Genomic DNA, 25,439 nt, shown 5'->3' on the forward strand with positions numbered 1-25,439 from the left:
ACACGGTATTTAAAAACTCCAGCAGCGCTGCTGTGTCTGATCCACTCATACCAGCACAACACACACTAACACACCACCACCATGCCATTGTCACTGCAGTGCCCACCCAAATAATACCTACTCTGTGGTGGCCCTGTGGGGGTCCTGACCATTGAAGAACAGGGTGAAAACAGGCTAAAATGGTATGCAGAGAAACAGATGGACTACAGTCAGTAATTGTAGAACTACAAAGTGCTTCTATATGGTAAGTGGAGCTGATAAAATGGACAGTGAGTGTAGAAACAAGGAGGTGGTTTTAATGTCATGGCTGATCGGTGCGGATGGATGGATGGATGGATGGATGGATATCACAGCCAATGAATTACAGCTAGATGAATAAACCTGTATTGTTTGTTTTTGTAGAAGTGTGACCCCATTCTCTGCTTTTATAGAATGGACTCCCTATATCTCAAATAGCAAAAATAGGGAGTAAACATTGTAATTGTACATATGTCTACTGAAGACTATTTACAAGGACATTGCAATTTTTCCCGCCTAGTAATAAGATTTTGACCTGTCTTGACCTGGATACGTTTGAGAATACCCGCATTAAAGAACCAAAACTGACTAAGGGTGCACATTAATCATTAATCTTAATATTTTATTCAGCCAGTCTGAAAACCATGTATCATAGCCACAGAGCGGCCAAGCTTATAAGATTACCCATTCAGTTAACCTTTGACCCTCCGCAAAGCTGCTGTCCTGCCTGTTCTCAAGCGGTGCTCCAGTGGCTGCATCGCTCGACAGCACACCATTAATAATAATGCAGTAATCTCCGACACTATCCTATGCACACCTACACGTTATGCTTCCTTCGCTAGCCTTAGCATGTTTCTGCTGACTGGAATAGGCCCGGTTTTAAACTTCATAAATAATACAGTGCATATAGGCTAGCTATTACTAGAGCACATCTTTTAGCGTAGCTGGAGCTGCTAGTCTCTCTCTGTATTAAGAAGTAGTGCATTTTTTACTTTGTTATTAATTCATGATTACAGTTTGGCTTCCTATGAACTATACTGTCTTATAGAATGTGTGCACATCTTTGGTTTAATTCCATGAAAATAAGCTAGCACTCCCCTGTCAGCGGCCTGTTGCGCTAGCCCATCGCCGCAGACATTTGGGTGCAAATCTCAGCAGTGCTATCGGCTTCCTATGGAGCTTAGCTTGCTGCTGAGATATCTCAAAAGTCGTGCACAGTGCAGATTTACCGCTTTATTGCTCATTTTTTAGTGCTTGCCACTGCTCTCAAGGTTCAATCTGATTTCTATAAGCACTTTAATGATCCTGTTGTTTAATTAGTAAGACGACGTCTGCTCTCTTTGTGATGTCCATGTGAATTCATGTGGTGTGTGTGTACGTGCACGCTTCTCATTTCACAGAGGGAGGGGAGCTGCCACTCTGTGTTACCGCCATGCCACAGAGCTCCGGCGGTGGCATCAGAGCAGACTTTGATTCGCCAGCCTTTCCAGGTCGACGAGCTGATGCCTGATAATAACATTGTTTGATTGCTGGAGTGGAGATGTAATTGATTGATCTGCCAGCACGTCTGGGGTCAGGCTTCAGAGGGGAGCCGGTCGCTGGCGTACATTCATCAGCGAGCACATCCACTATCCTCACCCCCCTCTTTCTTCTTCAGGAGGATAGAGGTGAGTGAGAAAAGCAAGGTCGTTTTTAAAGCTTTGTGGAAACAACATGGCCAAGCTCAAGGGCTGGAATAGATGGCATCTCAGGGCCTGGTATAGGTTTGTAATTAAGCCCAGGATTTAGAAAGTGAGAGAGAGCGAGCAGGATGCAGACCGAGAGAGATTACGAATAAGGTCTAATTGGTTTGTTGCTTAAGATAATCCATCTTTCTCCGTGGTGCTTAATTAAGGGCAGGGGCAGTCGCTCTTACCTTAATCCAATCACTGATGAACAAGAACTGGCCAGTTAAGAAATACAAATTGGAGCTGAACAAAAATCTAAGTATTTAATTGGCAATTATTGAAGATGAGTTCCGGTCTGATTCCTGGATCCCACAGAATGCTCATATTGGATTCAGATCTTGGTTTCCCATCAGAAGCAAGGACCTCTTCTTGCACATTATGCCAGTCAGTATTATACCTAAATACTGGACTTTAGTTTGGTCCTAATTTCCAGGATGTACAGTGCATCAAACTCATCTGTTAATGGGGTTAAGAAGGCCAGTTGGAAGAGCCTATGCCAACCCCTGTCATGTGTTCATGAGGTTAAGAAGGCCAGTTGGAAGAGCCTATGCCAACCCCTGTCATGTGTTCATGAGGTTAAGAAGGCCAGTTGGAAGAGCCTATGCCAACCCCTGTCATGTGTTCATGAGGTTAAGAAGGCCAGTTGAAAAAACCTATGCCAACCCCTGTCCACTGTTAAAAGCACCTACAATGCACATGCAGGTGTCAGGAATGAGCATCAGAGCAGAATAAGGTTGACTGGTCCAACGAATCCTGTTTTCTCCAAGATGAAATGGACCGGGCATATGTGCATTGTTAACCAGGATGTCCTGTAACAACCTGATCATATGTCTTTTACATATGGTTGAGGTATAGCTGCAGTCACAGCATTGAAGGTGGTAAGAGATGTACTCTCAGGCCCCTCCCTCGATTCAGGGATGATCATTCCCTCTTCACATAGGCCTCTTCAACTCCCCGTTAAAACCAGTGTTCTTCCTTAACTAGGATCTGCACATCTTCATCATTAAATGAGTGGCTGCTGGCTTGTAGGCTGCCCTGGCCAGAAGGGGTCGATCTTCTATGCCTCATATTCCGACAAATAGGTAGTGCTCTGCTGACTGTTTAATAAATTGTAATAAACTGCTAGTAAATTTAAAAGTTTAATGGTTTGCTAGCAGTTAACCATTGACCAGTGACTTGATGTTTAAAAGAATTTGGCAAGTTTTGGATTCCTACTATTGGTATTTCCTAACAGCGAACATCAACCTCAGTATCGCTAATGATTAGTATTGTTGCATCCCTGCTAAATTATTGTTAAATTGAAAAAAGAAGAGAAATGCAGCTCTCACACACACATCAGCAGCACAGAGAGTGAAAAGTATGTATCTGGGAACTTGGGTGCATTCAGTCAAAACAGGATTTGTAAGGTCAGGTGCTGTTTACTAAGATGGTCTGGCTTACAATCACTTGTCCAATTTATCCCAAAGGTGTTCAGTGGGTTCGAGGTCAGGTCTCTACAGGCCACTGGAGTTCCTCCAAAATAAACTTGTCAAACTGTCCTGACAAACCTCCCTTGTGTACAGAGGCACAGTCATGCTGGAACAGCCACTTAAATGTACAAAGTTAAAAGCATATAGAGCCTCTGTGGTTTTATATCATTCATTGTACGCTGTCGAGTACCTGTCCGGGGGGCGTGACATGATGACGAGATTTTCTTACTTCTAAATCTAAAGAAATTAATTTTTCACCAGCAGGAGGTAAATTTGATTATTCTCACTGACCACGCACACACGCATGTCTAATGTTATCCAGCTCAGTCTGAAAAATAGACCGGTGGCAAGCAAAAAATAGGGCTAACAGTAATGATGAAACAACTGAAGGAAGTAACAAAATCATGACTGAGTTGTTTCAGCTGAGGACTCCACTAGCGAGGCCATCCGTTCCAATACCATCAATGCCGATGAGCCATTTACATCAATAGTTTTGGCAGAGTATCCTGAACAGTATCCTGAACTGGTGAACCTAGTAGTGGATGTCTATTTGGCTTTGTGAAGCAAAGTTTTCTGCACTCATCTACATCAAAAGCAAGTACTGCTCACATTTACTGACAGTGGAGGATGATTTACGACTAGCTGTAACTGATATTAAACCACAAATTTCTATGATGTGCTCACAGAAACAGGCTCAGCCGTCGCATTTATTAAGGTAGGGTTGTATTATCTTTTGAAGTAAATATTTAAATCAGCAAAATTGCATTGTATGTATGATGTACACAACATTAATTATAAAAACCCCTGATATAAGGGAGCCTGTAGGCTCAGTCTGATACTGTACTTCATTTGTACATGACTTACGATGGCACTACCACACTGAATTGTTGCTTTTGCATCTGTCACAGCACTGTGATTACAAATACCACAAGCGCTAAGCTGTCATTCATACAGATGAGCTTTACAGTCGTGGAATTTAAATTGAGTGTTGCTCTAGATCTTTTCCCAGCCAACATTACCAACAACAAAAATAATGAAGTTAATCTCTTTGCCTAAAAAGTCATGATGTGGAAATATACCTGTAGGAAATATGAGTGGATGGTGAAGAGCTGTGCCAGGTAAGGTATGCGGAACAAATCCGCTGTGGCACTTTCTAAATACTGGAGTAGCCGAAAGGAAAAACAAAAAACTCAGTTTATATTTTTACCCAGGTAGTGACTGTTATCAGTGGCACACCATACCTTACCCCAGAGTGCTATAAAATTAGACAAGCAACTATATAGATAGATAGATTCAACTTTATCATTGCTCAATAAAAGGTACAAGGCAACGAAATGTAGTTAGCATCTACCAGAAGTGCAAATAGTAGCATTGTGCAAAGAAAAACAGAGAATATCAGTAAACATATGTCTATGATTAATATGAATATAAAGTTATAACTATAGCTATTTACATATATGTAATAATAATAAAGATTAGTTAGGTGTACATTATAATTATAACAGTAATAATAATAAAGATTGGTTAGGTATACATTATAATTATAACAGTAATAATAATAAAGATTAGTTAGGTATACATTATAATTATAACAGTAATAATAATAAAGATTAGTTAGGTACACATTATAATTATAACAGTAATAATAATAAAGATTAGTTAGGTATACATTATAATTATAACAGTAATAATAATAAAGATTAGTTAGGTATACATTATAATTATAACAGTAATAATAATAAAGATTAGTTAGGTATACATTATAATTATAACAGTAATAATAATAAAGATTAGTTAGGTACACATTATAATTATAACAGTAATAATAATAAAGATTAGTTAGGTATACATCATAATTAAAACAGTAATAATAATAAAGATTAGTTAGGTATACATTACAATTATAACAGTAATAATAATAAAGATTAGTTAGGTACACATTATAATTAAAACAGTAATAATAAAGATTAGTTAGGTATACATTATAATTAAAACAGTAATAATAATAAAGATTAGTTAGGTATACATTACAATTATAACAGTAATAATAATAAAGGTTAGTTAGGTACACATTATAATTAAAACAGTAATAATAATAAAGATTAGTTAGGTATACATTATAATTATAACAGTAATAATAATAAAGATTAGTTAGGTACACATTATAATTATAACAGTAATAATAATAAAGGTTAGTTAGGTATACATTATAATTATAACAGTAATAATAATAAAGATTAGTTAGGTATACATTATAATTATAACAGTAATAATAATAAAGATTAGTTAGGTACACATTATAATTATAACAGTAATAATAATAAAGATTAGTTAGGTATACATTATAATTATAACAGTAATAATAATAAAGATTAGTTAGGTATACATTATAATTATAACAGTAATAATAATAAAGATTAGTTAGGTATACATTATAATTATAACAGTAATAATAATAAAGATTAGTTAGGTATACATTATAATTATAACAGTAATAATAATAAAGATTAGTTAGGTACACATTATAATTATAACAGTAATAATAATAAAGATTAGTTAGGTATACATTATAATTATAACAGTAATAATAATAAAGATTAGTTAGGTACACATTATAATTATAACAGTAATAATAATAAAGATTAGTTAGGTATACATTATAATTATAACAGTAATAATAATAAAGATTAGTTAGGTATACATTATAATTATAACAGTAATAATAATAAAGATTAGTTAGGTATACATTATAATTATAACAGTAATAATAATAAAGATTAGATAGGTATACATTATAATTATAACAGTAATAATAATAAAGATTAGTTAGGTATACATCATAATTAAAACAGTAATAATAATAAAGATTAGTTAGGTATATATTACAATTATAACAGTAATAATAATAAAGATTAGTTAGGTACACATTATAATTAAAACAGTAATAATAAAGATTAGTTAGGTATACATTATAATTATAACAGTAATAATAATAAAGATTAGTTAGGTATACATCATAATTAAAACAGTAATAATAATAAAGATTAGTTAGGTATACATTATAATTATAACAGTAATAATAATAAAGATTAGTTAGGTATACATTATAATTATAACAGTAATAATAATAAAGATTAGATAGGTATACATTATAATTATAACAGTAATAATAATAAAGATTAGTTAGGTATACATTATAATTATAACAGTAATAATAATAAAGATTAGTTAGGTATACATTATAATTATAACAGTAATAATAATAAAGATTAGTTAGGTATACATTACAATTATAACAGTAATAATAAAGATTAGTTAGGTATACATTATAATTATAACAGTAATAATAATAAAGATTAGTTAGGTATACATCATAATTAAAACAGTAATAATAATAAAGATTAGTTAGGTATACATTACAATTATAACAGTAATAATAATAAAGATTAGATAGGTATACATTATAATTATAACAGTAATAATAATAAAGATTAGTTAGGTACACATTATAATTAAAACAGTAATAATAATAAAGATTAGTTAGGTATACATTATAATTATAACAGTAATAATAATAAAGATTAGATAGGTATACATCATAATTAAAACAGTAATAATAATAAAGATTAGTTAGGTATACATTATAATTATAACAGTAATAATAATAAAGATTAGTTAGGTATACATTATAATTAAAACAGTAATAATAATAAAGATTAGATAGGTATACATTATAATTATAACAGTAATAATAATAAAGATTAGTTAGGTATACATTATAATTATAACAGTAATAATAATAAAGATTAGATAGGTATACATTATAATTATAACAGTAATAATAATAAAGATTAGTTAGGTATACATCATAATTAAAACAGTAATAATAATAAAGATTAGTTAGGTACACATTATAATTAAAACAGTAATAATAAAGATTAGTTAGGTATACATTATAATTATAACAGTAATAATAATAAAGATTAGTTAGGTATACATCATAATTAAAACAGTAATAATAATAAAGATTAGTTAGGTATACATTATAATTAAAACAGTAATAATAATGAAGATTAGTTAGGTACACATTATAATTAAAACAGTAATAATAAAGATTAGTTAGGTATACATTATAATTATAACAGTAATAATAATAAAGGTTAGTTAGGTATACATTATAATTATAACAGTAATAATAATAAAGATTAGTTAGGTATACATTATAATTATAACAGTAATAATAATAAAGGTTAGTTAGGTATACATTATAATTATAACAGTAATAATAATAAAGATTAGTTAGGTATACATCATAATTATAACAGTAATAATAATAAAGATTAGTTAGGTATACATTATAATTATAACAGTAATAATAATAAAGATTAGTTAGGTATACATTATAATTATAACAGTAATAATAATAAAGATTAGTTAGGTATACATTATAATTATAACAGTAATAATAATAAAGGTTAGTTAGGTACACATTATAATTAAAACAGTAATAATAATAAAGATTAGATAGGTATACATTATAATTATAACAGTAATAATAATAAAGATTCGTTAGGTATACATTATAATTAAAACAGTAATAATAATAAAGATTAGTTAGGTATACATTATAATTATAACAGTAATAATAATAAAGGTTAGTTAGGTACACATTATAATTAAAACAGTAATAATAATAAAGATTAGATAGGTATACATTATAATTATAACAGTAATAATAATAAAGATTCGTTAGGTATACATTATAATTAAAACAGTAATAATAATAAAGATTAGTTAGGTATACATTATAATTATAACAGTAATAATAATAAAGATTGGTTAGGTATACATTATAATTATAACAGTAATAATAATAAAGATTAGTTAGGTATACATTATAATTATAACAGTAATAATAATAAAGGTTAGTTAGGTACACATTATAATTAAAACAGTAATAATAATAAAGATTAGATAGGTATACATTATAATTATAACAGTAATAATAATAAAGATTGGTTAGGTATACATTATAATTATAACAGTAATAATAATAAAGATTAGTTAGGTACACATTATAATTATAACAGTAATAATAATAAAGATTAGTTAGGTACACATTATAATTATAACAGTAATAATAATAAAGATTAGTTAGGTACACATTATAATTATAACAGTAATAATAAAGATTAGTTAGGTATACATTATAATTAAAACAGTAATAATAATGAAGATTAGTTAGGTACACATTATAATTAAAACAGTAATAATAATAAAGATTAGTTAGGTATACATTATAATTATAACAGTAATAATAATAAAGATTAGTTAGGTATACATTATAATTATAACAGTAATAATAATAAAGATTAGTTAGGTATACATTATAATTATAACAGTAATAATAATAAAGGTTAGTTAGGTATACATTATAATTATAACAGTAATAATAATAAAGATTAGTTAGGTATATATTATAATTAAAACAGTAATAATAATAAAGGTAAGTTAGGTATATATTATAATTAAAACAGTAATAATAATAAAGGTTAGTTAGGTATATATTATAATTAAAACAGTAATAATAATAAAGGTTAGTTAGGTATACATTATAATTATAACAGTAATAATAATAAAGATTAGTTAGGTATACATTATAATTATAACAGTAATAATAATAAAGATTAGTTAGGTACACATTATAATTATAACAGTAATAATAATAAAGATTAGTTAGGTATACATCATAATTATAACAGTAATAATAATAAAGATTAGTTAGGTACACATTATAATTAAAACAGTAATAATAATAAAGATTAGTTAGGTATACATTATAATTATAACAGTAATAATAATAAAGATTAGTTAGGTATACATTATAATTATAACAGTAATAATAATAAAGATTAGTTAGGTATACATTATAATTATAACAGTAATAATAATAAAGATTAGTTAGGTATACATCATAATTATAACAGTAATAATAATAAAGATTAGTTAGGTATACATTATAATTAAAACAGTAATAATAATAAAGATTAGTTAGGTATACATTATAATTATAACAGTAATAATAATAAAGATTAGTTAGGTATACAATATAATTAAAACAGTAATAATAATAAAGATTAGTTAGGTATACATCATAATTAAAACAGTAATAATAATAAAGATTAGTTAGGTATACATTATAATTAAAACAGTAATAATAATAAAGATTAGTTAGGTATATATTAGTAATATCAGTAATAGTAATTAAGATGTGTAAGTAATTACTATACATCTGTAACTATAACCATATAAGGATGGTAAAAAAATAACTATAACTATACATATATATGTATGACGGTTGTGCAAATGATAAATAATAACAACAGTCCAGTATGTAATCCGGGGTGTTGGTAAAGTGCAGTTTATAAAGTAAATACATGAATTATTCATATAATGAAAGACAAAGGATACACCATATTGGTTTGAGTTTAACATAGCAACACCTACTATCCTTTAAATTTGACTTTCATCCTGTATTATCTAAGTTTTATCCCACCATCATGGCATTGATCACCCAAGCCTCATCCTACTATCATGGCATTGATCAACTAGATCTCATCCTACTAGCATGGCATTGATCACACAGGTCTCATCCTACTATCATGGCATTGATCACCCAGGTCTCATCCTACTATCATGACCTTTGGCTGCTGAACACGTGTCGATCTGTAAAGAGTAAAAACGCCTGCAAACCTGGACTCCTCAATTATGTATCGTAAATCGTTGGCTGCAATCTGTTTTATGTACGCCATGAGTTCAAACAGAATTCTCTAAAATGTACCTAAAGGATTACTAATATAGAACAAAGTGCACAGTAAAAGAGAGCGAATACATACATGATTAAATGAAATCAACAACCATGGTCAATAAATAAGTTAAAAGTAAAAGAACTCTGGGTCTGTGAGCACTAGACTGAATATATGGTATCTTGACTCAATATTGAGCTTTTTTATAGTGTTTGAAATGGGTCGGTGCTGCGATGCTGCAGATAATAACTTCTTATTGGACTGTTTATCATCTAGTCCTGGCTCTTTAGAATACAGGCACAAGGAAAGCCATAGAGACGCAATTAAAAAAGCTGCAAATTATACTAAACTTTTGTCTTCATTTGCAGCCTGTTACCATGTTCCAAGCGGCTCATGAGATATTTTAGAAATTAAATTAAAGTTGGCCCGCAATTAGGCAGGTTTAAAAAAATGTTTTAACTGTTTTAACTCTGAGTGTCGCTATCACATACAACAAATCTAAAATGCTCCCCATCTTCCTTTCCCCAACTTAAAACATTGTCACACCTACACACTGGGAAAATAAATATTTTTACACTGAGTTTAGAGGAAGTGTTTACATTTATAAGTTATAATAATTATTCCATTAGGATTATAAACTGGTGAGTGAAATTGGCAATTATGGGATCAGTGAGTGACTCTAGGTGCGCGAAGCTGATCCGCATATGAACTCGCCTCATGCAGGTGAAAAGATGCAGTTGGCCACTGCACACGTGTCGGAGGGGGCGTGTGACAGTATTGCTCTCCTCAGTCAGAGTGGAGGTCAACATCAGTAATTAGGAAGCGCAATGCAATCTGGTAATTAGATTTGGAAATTTGGAAGAAAAAAATCCGTAGTTTACACAACACTGTCAATGATAGATAATTAGTCACTCAAATAAAAAGGAAGCATAATTGTTAGTAATTAAGCAGATTTATAATATTTTTGCCCGTATTTGCAACAAGAGGAGTTTGGACACCCCTGCTGTATGCAAATAAGCAAAATGTATTCATGCACACAGGAGCTAGCATACTTGATATATTTTTAATATGTGAGTACATCCATGTCTATACCTCTCTTGATATAAACTGGAATGTGTGTTCATGCATCTCTATAGCTGTGTAGCTTGATAGACGTGAGTTTAGTTTATTTAAAATGCTGCGTCTTGGCATTTAACATTATGCCAGGCGCCTCTACTTCCTCTGCGAACCTGTTAGTGGAGTCAACTTAACTAACAGTTACCGGAGGCGCTGATAATTTATGCACTAAAGGATGCCAGAGAGGGTGGTTAAAGCATGAGGCGACTTTAATTGCTTCCACAGAATCACCTGCACAAGTTGTTAGGACTGTGCAGTCAGCTAATGATTCTTACCGGACTATGGTGACCTTTCATCTCCATGTTGCTCTCATTTCTTCTTCTTTTTTCATCTGCTGCACATCTAGAGTGACTCATTAGGCTGTTTCAGGTATAAAGAATAACAGATTTTAATCTATATTTATTATTATGTTGGAATGTTAACATTGAAACAAATAACTTTTAAATCATTGTTTGAATATCACTGTTAGTTCAAAAGGTAATTTCAAAATACAGGGGTTGGACAAAATAACTGAAACACCTGGTTTTAGACCACAATAATTTATTAGTATGGTGTAGGGCCTCCTTTTGCGGCCAATACAGCGTCAATTCATCTTGGAAATGACATATACAAGTCCTGCACAGTGGTCAGAGGGATTTTAAGCCATTCTTCTTGCAGGATAGTGGCCAGGTCACTACGTGATGCTGGTGGAGGAAAACGTTTCCTGACTCGCTTCTCCAAAACACACCAAAGTGGCTCAATAATATTTAGATCTGGTGACTGTGCAGGCCATGCGAGATGTTCAACTTCACTTTCATGTTCATCAAACCAATCTTTCACCAGTCTTGCTGTGTGTATTGGTGCATTGTCATCCTGATACACGGCACCGCCATTGGATGCACATGGTCCTCCTGAATGGTTCGGTAGTCCTTGGCAGTGACGCGCCCATCTAGCACAAGTATTGGGCCAAGGGAATGCCATGATATGGCAGCCCAAACCATCACTGATCCACCCCCATGCTTCACTCTGGGCATGCAACAGTCTGGGTGGTACGCTTCTTTGGGGCTTCTCCACACCGTAACTCTCCCGGATGTGGGGAAAACAGTAAAGGTGGACTCATCAGAGAACAATACATGTTTCACATTGTCCACAGCCCAAGATTTGCGCTCCTTGCACCATTGAAACCGACGTTTGGCATTGGCACGAGTGACCAAAGGTTTGGCTATAGCAGCCCGGCCGTGTATATTGACCCTGTGGAGCTCCCGACGGACAGTTCTGGTGGAAACAGGAGAGTTGAGGTGCACATTTAATTCTGCCGTGATTTGGGCAGCCGTGGTTTTATGTTTTTTGGATACAATCCGGGTTAGCACCCGAACATCCCTTTCAGACAGCTTCCTCTTGCGTCCACAGTTAATCCTGTTGGATGTGGTTTGTCCTTCTTGGTGGTATGCTGACATTACCCTGGATACCGTGGCTCTTGATACATCACAAAGACTTGCTGTCTTGGTCACAGATGCGCCAGCAAGACGTGCACCAACAATTTGTCCTCTTTTGAACTCTGGTATGTCACCCATAATGTTGTGTGAATTGCAATATTTTGAGCAAAACTGTGCTCTTACCCTGCTAATTGAACCTTCACACTCTGCTCTTACTGGTGCAATGTGCAATTAATGAAGATTGGCCACCAGACTGGTCCAATTTAGCCATGAAACCTCCCACACTAAAATGACAGGTGTTTCAGTTTCATTGTCCAACCCCTGTACATCTCTCAGCAGTTTAAGGTTGACTTGAATTAAGATAAGAGTCACAGATCTCTCACTAGCGGTAAGGTGTAATAGTGCAGAATGCAGAATACTAAACTGTGACCCACCCTCAGTGAACATGTGACACATGTGAAGTGTTGAAGATGTGACAAGTGTTAGATGGCTGCCTGGGATTTGAACCCTGGATGCCAGCAGTAGTGGGCTAGCGTAATTTACTGCTTGAACAACCCAATCACCCTTAATAGGTTATTTTACTGTCAAATAGTTCTGCTGTTTGCCAATTAAAACTGCATTTGAATCATGTTTACTTGTTCTTGTTTACAGTTGTATGCAACAATGGCAGATGCAGTTTGAATGGGAAACGGCAGAACTATTTCAGATTAAAATAATCCATCAAGGGTGATCGAGCAGTAAATTACGGTAAATTGTCACCACTGGCATCCAGGGTTTGAATCCCCAGCTGTGCCTACATACAGACATGATTGGCTATGTTAGGTACAAGGTCCTGCAATGGATCCTGTTTGGGATTCTTTCCTACATTTTGCCAGGTGGTTCCAGGGAAGCCGGACCCACCGTGACCCTGACCAATATTAAACAGTGGTAAAAGATGAATATTAAATACAACAATCCACTAAAATATGTTAATCATTTGGTATATAAACAAGGAGCAATTATGCATGAGTTTTGAGTCTGTCTGTGAGTTAAACTCTGCACTTGTAGGCCAACATTACTGATGAAATGAAAAACAGGTGGACATGAGCTTGTTGGTCATTAATATGAAGTGGTCTTTCCCTTTTTACTAGATTTTGGAGTAAGTCTACAGGGGAAAACACAGAAAAAATTTTGCTACAGGGACTATTTTCTAGATAAGTTACACTTTCCACATTCCACAATAAGCAGGCGTTTTGGTAACAAGTTAGGGTATCATGATTGAGTATAAAAGTAAGACTCAAGTAGGTTCAGTTTTTGCAAGCGAAGGGTCGTGGTTTACCACTTTGTACAGACATTGTGAGTAAATTATAAAAAAAAAAATTGCTAATAATTTTACCATCTACCATATAAACTATTGTAAAAGCATTGAGAAAATCTGGAGATATCTCAGCCTGAGTAGGGTTAGGCCGAAAACCACTGTTGAATGTATGTGACCATTGAACCTCAGATAGCATAAGAAACTGTCATGCTACTGTAATAAATATATTCTGCTTGTATATAAAGTAGAGATGGGACGATCGATCGGCTATGAATCGGTATCGGCCGATTTTTAATCAAAATATGCTATCGGTGATCGGCCGATATTTCCTAAAAGTAGCCGATCCGATCGTGTGATATATAAAAGATCACGTTAAGCTTAACAGCTCAGTGGATTGATCCAGACTTTGAGCTACAAAGCACCAACCATCACATCAAAATTCGTCAACAATCGTACAGAAACCATCGTGAAAGCTCTTCATGACCTAAAATAACATCATTAACGTTGTGCATCATACATATGATGCAATTTTGCTGATTGAAATATTTACTTTAAAAAGATAATACAACCCGGTCACATCTGAGTCGATTCTATCAGCACGTTATAGCCTATAAACTTTAGTAAATCGTGAGCGGTTCTTGCTTGTGATTTAGATGAGAACAGAAAACGTTACAGAGCCAATCAGAGGCAAAAGTTTATTCATTACCAAATTCGTTAGTTCAGGATCATTTGCTGAACTATTAGGATCATCAGAAAACTTTTAGATGGAACGAGTCTGACTCGGTTACAGATCTGTAATAATAGCAGTTTAATTAAGCTTTTAAATTAAGCTTTTTAATGTAAAAGAGTCACACAAACTGTTCTGAAGTATCTGGTGTTTATTTAAAACCACGACATTTAATTAATAACAGTAAACACGGAGAGATAACCGAGAAGAACTTACGCATCGCATGAAAACGAATCGACTCATGAATCACTTAGCGACACTAAACAGATCATCTCTTAAAGGCACAAACACACACACGCGCGCGCTGTTGCGTTTGTCTCCGGTTTATCTTTACTGTGAGGCTCTTTTTAAGTTTTTTTTTCAGACTGAACTGGATAACATTAAACCTGCGTGTGTGTGTGGGCATGTTGCACATCCCCCCCCCCATTTGGAATCGGCTATCGGCCGATCGCCCTGAAAGGAGATCGGAGATCGAAATCGGTGCCAAAAACCCTGATCGGTACATCTCTAATATAAATATTAGTAATAGAGTCTCTTACAGGCAATTACCATCAAGAAATGCAATCTGCCACTGTTATGTAAAGAGAAAGGCATACATCGATCACAGAAACGCTGCCAAGTTGTTTTGGCCTCAGCTCATCTCAGGTGAACTCAGATGAGTCCATTTTTTTACCTTATTTTTAGGAAAAACGGACATCAGGTTTCCAAGCCAAAAATAAATAAAAATGTGTTCTCAGTGAAAGCTGCAAAAGTTGCTAAAGAGAAGTGGTAGCTCAGTGGTTGAAGCACTAAACTAGTATCATAATGTTGCCGGTTCAAGCCTCACCACTGCCAAGTTGCCACTGTTGGGCCCTTGAGTAAGGCCTTTGACCTTAAATTGCTTAAATTGTATCCAGTCATAATTGTAAGTCACTTTGGATAAAAAGTGTTTGCTAAATGCCACAAATGTAAATGTAAAAGGAAGACACCCAGGTGGCGCAGTCAGATATCCCGATAGCACACCAGCGCTGTGATTCAGAACTCCTCGGTTCGAAACTCGGCGTTGCCACCGGTCGGCTGGGTGCCATCTAGGGGGCATAATTGGCAGTGCCTGCAGCAGACACTAATTGGCCACCGTGTCTGCTAGGGCGGGATGACCGGACTATGTGGGTGGGGTCTTCAAACGCTGTGTAAGGACCCTGATTAGCAAATGGGCAAAAAGAAGGGGCGAAAAGAAGGGGTCCGCTAATACTGCGCACGGGTCGGAGGAGGCGTGAGAAGCAATATACATTCCTTGAATGCAATTAGGGATCCCCAGCAGCTGAAGTCAGATTGACTACGCTAAATCTCGAGAAAAAGAGGAGAAAATGCATAAATAAATAGAAAAACAAATGTAGATGTAAAAGCTTGCATCGGGCATGATTTTGTGATGCAGCAATGTCCACAGTAAGGCCTGCCTGCAATCCAGCTCTGTCTCCTATTAAAAATATTGTGCACATCATGTAGAGGACAGTCAGACAACGCCGACCGACTGTTGAGCAGCTGAAGTGTCATATCAGGCAAAATGAAGAAAAACCTGCAACGATTAGGATTTCTTCCTGTTTCCTAACGATTAAAAAGTGGAATTGCCGCTCGGATGGCGCAGCGGTAAAAACACACGCTGTTCACCAGAGCTGAGATCCTGAATACATCGTATCGAATCTCGTCTCTGCCTGCCGTCTGAGGCTGAGCGGCCACATGAACAACGATTGGCCTGTTGTTCAGATAAGGGGCGGGATTAAGCCGGATGGGGACTCTCTCTCAGACTAGTGCGATTATGACCTCTGCTGGCTGGTTGGTGGCGCCTGCACGGAGATGGGAAAGGAGTGCGGTAGAGGGTGTGGCTCTCCGTACACAGCGCTGTACTGCACTGCACTCGTCAAGTGTAGGTGATAAGATGTTCGATTGCTGTGCACGTGTCGGAGGGGGCGTGGAGCAGCCTCGTCCTCCCCAATCAGGAGCAGGGACCAGCATTAGCGAGAAGGATGATTGATGGGCAGAAATTGGATGCACTTAAGTGGGGGGAAAAGGGGAAAAAAAGTGGAATTAATAGGAAAGCTGATGTAACACAGTAGTAAACACGCCTGTGTCTTAACTTTTTCGGTGTGATGCAGGCATCCAATTCTAAACATGTTTATAATTACAAAATACAATAGTGTCAATTAGTTTTTTCTATTGGATTTCACAAAATGTCCCAACTTTGCTGGAATGGGGTTTGTAAATAACAGCTTTATTCTACATGTGATGCTGCACACTTCAGAGAGGCTTTAAACATTAAAATGTGGATTTTCCATCTTTAAAGGCATTATGTACATTCTAATAATAATCAGTCAGTGAAATATGTTTTGACAGACCTAATGTTGTATCGCTTCTCTCCATGCTTGTCCATGTGTCAGTGTCAGTACAAGAGTCATGCCCTTCCTTTCTCTAAAGCTAACACTGCATAATATTTAATCACATCACACCATATTGCACCACATTATCTATGACCTGTGAAATTAGACTACTGAAACCTCTTTTGCCGATGGATGTGGGTCAGATTAGCAGGATCATCAAGAGTTTAATGTTCTGTCTGTTTCATAAGAACCGGATTATGATGTAACACCTGCAAATTATATTACTTTTTTTTTATGAGGCAACGAGGAAGGTGTGCAGAACGGCAGAAATACAGGGAAGCGGAACGGAAAATGAAATGAGACACATCCTCCTAGCGGATCTTTCAGTCCGTCCAGCATACGGCGGAGGGCGAAAGTGGAAGGAAAAAAAATCCATTATGTTTGATGTTACTGCTTCACTCGCGGTGCGTAGCTGCCAGAAACTAGGAAATGATATCGGGCATGTTGTAATGTAATTTCCATGATGTGCGAATATGAGATTGTAATGGATTTGAGAACACTGGAGCAGGCTTTATCACCAGTATTTATTCCCCTGTTCGCAAATGGAATTTGTTAAGTACGGGGCGATCGGCCTGGTTCCTTCTTTCCTGTCTGGTGCTCTGGGACAAAAAGAGTCAATGAAGGTTTTTACATGAGAGGTCCTGTGTGAGGTACTATGGAAAGACATATCAGGTGGTGCAGGGTGAACAAAAGGATAGAAATGTAGATGTCTGAATGGCGACGGGTGCTTTTGATCAGAATCCAGGCTCTGTTTTAATTCGTGTCTTTTCATTGGAACCTTTGTTAATGTCTTGAATGGCTGAAGTTTCCAATCACAGAAAGAGAGAAAGGTCAGGATCAGGATTTCTCTTCTTTATCCACACTTTTTGTCTTTCTCTTGTATCCACATGCATTTTTATTGCTCATTTACCCACTTAGGTTTTCTCCACAGTAATTGTTCCCATGGGTCATGATTTGCCATGTTTAATCTTTTTTTGAATTGGCTTTTTAGGAAATAGTTTTTTTTATATGTGATTTGATTTTACAGCCAAGTCACAGTTGTTAAACCCATTCAATAAATTATACGAGGGTTTTTCAAATCATTTTTTAAACTCTATTAATTAAGAATTTGAAAAACAAATTATGTCACCTTCCGATGTATTTTCCCCAGCAATGTACCAACTTTTGATTGGTATCAGCAAAAATGTCTTTGGTTGAGCGTGTAGCCACTGATGTACCGTTACTTTCACATCATCATCACATGAAAATCTTCTTTCCCTTAAAGCTTCTTTGAGCGGTCCAAAAAGGTTGAAATTAGATGGAGGTAAATCCGGACTATAAGCTCTCTCTCAGTCTCTCAAGACTCGACCAATTACTACTACTCCCACGCTCTCAGTGCCCAACCAAAGTATAAAAATGTTGAAACTTTTCGAAGATCCCTCATACATTAAATTATAATGGAACCAATTTCAATAGTTCTGTGGTTTAGCATAAATAAAAAGAATGAGTTTACAAAGTTACACCTTTTTTATATAATACTTTACCACTGGTTTCTCGGTGTGGTTTTAAATTCATGTCGTGCCCTAAATGTAAGTGTATGAGTGATGAGTAATTAAAACCAGACACGAGCCAGAACTGTAAGTCAGTGAAGCAGTGAAGAACAGGAGAGATTTTATGTAGTTGGACTGAGTCACTGGGCAGCAGTTTTGTATGCATTGCAGTTTGTTTAGATGTCTAGAAGCTAGACCAGACAAAAGTGAGTTACAATAATCCAATAATCAGTATCTCAGCATCATATAAGGTTGTAGTCTAGCGGTTAAGGTACTGGATTAGTAATCAGAAGGTTGCTGGTTCAAACCCCACCACTGCCAGGTTGCCACTGTTGGGCCTTTAAACAAGGCCCTTGTCACTCAGTTGCTTAGATTGTATACTCTCACAGTTCTGTAAGTCGCTTTGGATAAAAGCGTCCGCTAAATGTTTAAAATGTAAATGAAAGATGAGAGAAGTTCAGAGAGGACAGATTCTAGGTTTTAAGGACATTTAATAATTAGATAATTAATATATAAAGTTTTAACTGGGTGTGTTAGCAACAATAAAACAATTTTTCCCCCTTCTCCTCATAAGGTCTTAAGAGATGGCAGGTCATTCAGAATGTTCTGCTGTACCAGATTTAGGAACGTATCTAAACACTGACAGTACATGTACAATGTTCCACCGTGTTCATTGGCAGAAGTAGAAGGAAGCAGCTTTGCAGGATTTTTTTAGCTCACTGCCGTGTGCAGTGTCTTATTGTTTCCTTAAGAGAAGCAAACAGGCTGACGTGTCTCTACTGTGTAACAATATACCGGGTGCAAGACCCATGGGTGTCTTGCTACTATAAAAAGTGCAGTTGTATTCATCCCAAATTGTTACAGCTGAGAGAAGTGCAAAATGTATATAGTAATATTTCACAAGTCATCACTTACAGTCTGTATTATTTCCTAACTTAAACTTAGACACTAATCACAGCAGATAGACTCAGATCACATTTAGAATGCACCATTGGTCTGCTTATACATCATGGTGAAGACGTCCTTCTCGTTGTAATACTTCGAGAATAAAGTCTGAATATAATGGCCAAGGGTGTGAAAAAGGAAGATAGCAACCATCCTTGTGTTAAAATGAGGTACGCTAAGGATAAAGTTATACTTTTATATTGGTTTCACTATTAAAAAAGACTTAATAGCATGGCACATTAGCAGCAGTTTATTTATATAAGATTTCTGAAACAGCTTTGGAAGAAACCATTTCTAAAGTATTAAGACTTTGTTTTCGTAATATTACCTTTATCAACTTGATTCTTGTTAAGAAAAAAATTTATATCAACCCTAAACTTGGCTGCTTCACCCCTCCCCTCCCCCGACGGTAAGGAGGGTGCAGAGGGCAGAGGTTTAGGAGTCACGGTTCGCTACTGTTCAGTAAGATTGAGGTCAAGGCTCTGTTCAGGTCATTGGAGGTTCTGTTCGGGTCACAACAAACCCATCAGACTATGCCTTCATGAACTTCATTTTGTGCTCAGGGGTATGGTCAAACTGAAACTGAAATACTCACCTCTCCAAGCTGATGCCATAAAAAGCCATAAGTGTAAATGTTTTTTTTTTTTTTTTTGAGTCTTGTCTTATTTAAATGTATTAAAATAAAAAAGCATAATTCAAATGTTAGTTTAAGTAAACAAATACAGTGGTACCTCTAGATACGAGCTGCTGCACATACGAGCTTTTCGAGATCCGAGCCGAGGCTCGGACAAAATTTCTGCTCTAGATACGAGCCCAAATCCAAGATACGAGCCGGGCTGGAGCTTTGGGGACGCTTACCGCTAGTTTGCGCGTCGGCGCAAGGGAGCCTTTTCAAAGGAATTTCCCAACTACTACTACTACTAGTACAGTTTTGTTTAAAGTGTAAGAAAGGCCTGTTTTAGTTTACCCGTACGTATCTACGCTTCGTATCTTGCCAGTATTCCTTCCTCCCTGCCTCTCTCCTCAGCCGCTCTCCGTTAGCCGCGCTCATCTGTCGCCAAGGTAAGATTACAGTACCGTATTTTATACATTTTTCTTACTGTTTTTTATACATTTTTCTTTTATTTATTTATTTTGTTATGTTTTATATGTTTATACATGTGTTTTTCGTAATTAAAAACGTGTATTTTTTCATAATTTACGATATTTTGGGGACTTGTCAGAGGGCTGGAACGGATTAATTCTATTTCCTTTATTTTAAATGGGGAAAATTAGTTCGAGATACGAGCTGCTCTACTTCGAGCTCGGCTCTGGAACGAATTAAACTCGTATCTAGGGGTACCACTGTACTAGGATACGTTCAAACGTTTAATTATTTGAATTAATTAAAATGAATATATATATATATATACAGTGTATCACAAAAGTGAGTACACCCCTCACATTTCTGCAGATATTTAAGTATATCTTTTCATGGGACAACACTGACAAAATGACACTTTGACACAATGAAAAGTAGTCTGTGTGCAGCTTATATAACAGTGTAAATTTATTCTTCCCTCAAAATAACTCAATATACAGCCATTAATGTCTAAACCACCGGCAACAAAAGTGAGTACACCCCTTAGTGAAAGTTCCTGAAATGTCAATATTTTGTGTGGCCACCATTATTTCCCAGAACTGCCTTAACTCTCCTGGGCATGGAGTTTACCAGAGCTTCACAGGTTGCCACTGGAATGCTTTTCCACTCCTCCATGACGACATCACAGAGCTGGCGGATATTCGAGACTTTGCGCTCCTCCACCTTCCGCTTGAGGATGCCCCAAAGATGTTCTATTGGGTTTAGGTCTGGAGACATGCTTGGCCAGTCCATCACCTTTACCCTCAGCCTCTTCAATAAAGCAGTGGTCGTCTTAGAGGTGTGTTTGGGGTCATTATCATGCTGGAACACTGCCCTGCGACCCAGTTTCCGGAGGGAGGGGATCATGCTCTGCTCAGTATTTCACAGTACATATTGGAGTTCATGTGTCCCTCAATGAAATGTAACTCCCCAACACCTGCTGCACTCATGCAGCCCCAGACCATGGCATTCCCACCACCATGCTTGACTGTAGGCATGACACACTTATCTTTGTACTCCTCACCTGATTGCCGCCACACATGCTTGAGACCATCTGAACCAAACAAATTAATCTTGGTCTCATCAGACCATAGGACATGGTTCCAGTAATCCATGTCCTTTGTTGACATGTCTTCAGCAAACTGTTTGCGGGCTTTCTTGTGTAGAGACTTCAGAAGAGGCTTCCTTCTGGGGTGATGGCCATGCAGACCAATTTGATGTAGTGTGCGGCGTATGGTCTGAGCACTGACAGGCTGACCCCCCACCTTTTCAATCTCTGCAGCAATGCTGACAGCACTCCTGCGCCTATCTTTCAAAGACAGCAGTTGGATGTGACGCTGAGCACGTGCACTCAGCTTCTTTGGACGACCAACGCGAGGTCTGTTCTGAGTGGACCCTGCTCTTTTAAAACGCTGGATGATCTTGGCCACTGTGCTGCAGCTCAGTTTCAGGGTGTTGGCAATCTTCTTGTAGCCTTGGCCATCTTCATGTAGCGCAACAATTCGTCTTTTAAGATCCTCAGAGAGTTCTTTGCCATGAGGTGCCATGTTGGAACTTTCAGTGACCAGTATGAGAGAGTGTGAGAGCTGTACTACTAAATTGAACACACCTGCTCCCTATGCACACCTGAGACCTAGTAACACTAACAAATCACATGACATTTTGGAGGGAAAATGACAAGCAGTGCTCAATTTGGACATTTAGGGGTGTAGTCTCTTAGGGGTGTACTCACTTTTGTTGCCGGTGGTTTAGACATTAATGGCTGTATATTGAGTTATTTTGAGGGAAGAATAAATTTACACTGTTATATAAGCTGCACACAGACTACTTTTCATTGTGTCAAAGTGTCATTTTGTCAGTGTTGTCCCATGAAAAGATATACTTAAATATCTGCAGAAATGTGAGGGGTGTACTCACTTTTGTGATACACTGTATATATATATATATACAGGATATTCTTATTGTTATAAAAATGCAACATATGTAGCCAATATAAGACTTCTCGCAAAGGCTAGATAAAACTAACACTTAGGCTAATACATTTACAAAGTCAAACAGGCTTTTTACCAATAGGGACGGCACGGTAGCTAAGCGGGTAGCACTGTTACCTCACAGCAAGAAGGACCTGGGTTTGATCCCCAGGTGGGGCGGTCCGGTTCCTTTCTGTGTGGAGTTTGCATGTTCTCCCCGTGTCTTCGTGGGTTTACTCCGGGTGCTCCGGTTTCCTCCCACAGTCCAAAGACATGCAAGTGAGGTGAATTTTAGATACAAAATTGTCCATGACTGAATGTAACCGAAGGGTGTAAAACATGACGTTAAAAATCCTAATAAAACAAAACAAAACATTTCACCAATAAACCACAGTCTGTGTAATTACATGTAATACAAGAAATGACACTGACAGTTATGACACTGTGTCAAACCAAAACATCATTGAAAGAACCGAATCAAATGGTTAGCCTATTTCAAGTCAACAATTGCTACAATTGACAGTGGTAGCCTAGTGGGTGGAGCTTTGGGCTATCAGTGGAAAAATTGTCAGTTTAAATCCAGGCTCTGCTATGCAGCCACTGTTGGGCCCTTGAGCAAGGCCCTTAACCCTGTTTTCTCCAGGGAAGCCGTACAGTGGCTGACCCTGTGCTCTGACCCCAGCTTCCAAAACAGCTGAGATATATAATTTCATTGTACTGTACACATGTTCATGTATATATGACAAATCAAGCCCTTCTTATGGATTTAACTTATCTAACATTAAGTGAGCATTACAGTTAGCAATCCTGGTAAAGATTGTCTGGATTCACAAGATGATCCTCCGTTTATAGAACAACCCATAATGTTTATTTCAGGCCCTTTCAGACTGACAGCTCCCTGTTCCAATAAACAAACTGCCAGTACTGCCAGCAGTGTTTTGTGCCCTCACTGTTAGACGGCTCTCTAAAGAACAGCAGCCGGCCCATTTACCTTCACACATGCCACCCTAAACCATAGATATGCATAAACCAAGCTGAAGCTGCAACTTGCCAAGTGAAGAAAGCCTTGCATTTTATTTCTTCTCGGGGGCTTCAGAGACGTTTCTTGGCAACACTGACTGTTCGTGTTTAACAGTGAGAGAAGGAGGCAGCGTTGGAAGGCTGTTTTTTATGCCGGGCTTGAATTTAGCACATTTTTAACCTCTCCAAACACACACACACACACACACAACACGAAATTGCCCCCCACTGCAAAATTATTTCACAACAGTTTTCCTTTCACATCCAATCAGCCCATGATGCACCTCCAACCAATTTCAATTTACTACCTGGGTGAGGCATGGGGGCTGCCCATGGTAAAATTAGGGTGTAAGTGGCTGCCAGGGGAAAGACACGGCACAGCTTAGAGAGACTAAAGAAATTGTTTTTCTCTTTTTTTAGTCAGATTTAACTGGACATGGCTTTTCTTGAATGCTCTGATGCTTAAGAGGACTCTATCTGCTCCTCAGGAAAAAACCTGATACTTCTATTTGGCCTTGGCTAACAAACGTATAGAATCACTTATATAAAATAAATAATATTCTTTTTTTTTTTGCCTTAAAATAGTAATGAGGCCATGATCCATGGTGTAGCTGTTTGGTTTGGTTAAACGCTCTAAACCACACCTGGACATTGTACAGCCCGCAGGCCACATCTGGCCATCTGGCTGTTCCCAGCCGGCCCGCATAAGGTCAGTGTCAATTAAAAATCAGATATAAATACAGGGGTTGGACAAAATAACTGAAACACCTGGTTTTAGACCACAATAATTTATTAGTATGGTGTAGGGCCTCCTTTTGCGGCCAATACAGCGTCAATTCGTCTTGGAAATGACATATACAAGTCCTGCACAGTGGTCAGAGGGATTTTAAGCCATTCTTCTTGCAGGATAGTGGCCAGGTCACTACATGATGCTGGTGGAGGAAAACGTTTCCTGACTCGCTTCTCCAAAACACCCCAAATTGGCTCAATAATATTTAGATCTGGTGACTGTGCAGGCCATGGGAGATGTTCAACTTCACTTTCATGTTCATCAAACCAATCTTTCACCAGTCTTGCTGTGTGTATTGGTGCATTGTCATCCTGATACATGGCACCGCCATTGGATGAACATGGTCCTCCAGGATGGTTCGGTAGTCCTTGGCAGTGACGCGCCCATCTAGCACAAGTATTGGGCCAAGGGAATGCCATGATATGGCAGCCCAAACCATCACTGATCCACCCCCATGCTTCACTCTGGGCATGCAACAGTCTGGGTGGTACGCTTCTTTGGGGCTTCTCCACACCGTAACTCTCCCGGATGTGGGAAAAACAGTAAAGGTGGACCTATCAGAGAACAATACATGTTTCACATTGTCCACAGCCCAAGATTTGCGCTCCTTGCACCATTGAAACCGACGTTTGGCATCGGCACGAGTGACCAAAGGTTTGGCTATAGCAGCCCGGCCGTGTATATTGACCCTGTGGAGCTCCCGACGGACAGTTCTGGTGGAAACAGGAGAGTTGAGGTGCACATTTAATTCTGTCGTGATTTGGGCAGCCGTGGTTTTATGTTTTTTGGATACAATCCGGGTTAGCACCCGAACATCCCTTTCAGACAGCTTCCTCTTGCGTCCACAGTTAATCCTGTTGGATGTGGTTTGTCCTTCTTGGTGGTATGCTGACATTATCCTGGATACCGTGGCTCTTGATACATCACAAAGACTTGCTGTCTTGGTCACAGATGCGCCAGCAAGACGTGCACCAACAATTTGTCCTCTTTTGAACTCTGGTATGTCACCCATAATGTTGTGTGCATTGCAATATTTTGAGCAAAACTGTGCTCTTACCGTGCTAATTGAACCTTCA

General features: G+C 36.8%; 1 protein-coding gene across 2 annotated transcripts in view; it reads left to right on the forward strand.

The window, feature by feature from the left end:
- Positions 1-25,439, forward strand: part of exoc4 (exocyst complex component 4) — a 292,052-nt gene that overhangs the window by 140,089 nt on the left and 126,524 nt on the right. The gene's annotated exons all lie outside the window — the stretch shown is intronic.

Source organism: Trichomycterus rosablanca, chromosome 1 (assembly GCF_030014385.1).
Source record: "Trichomycterus rosablanca isolate fTriRos1 chromosome 1, fTriRos1.hap1, whole genome shotgun sequence".
Lineage (NCBI taxonomy): Eukaryota > Metazoa > Chordata > Actinopteri > Siluriformes > Trichomycteridae > Trichomycterus > Trichomycterus rosablanca.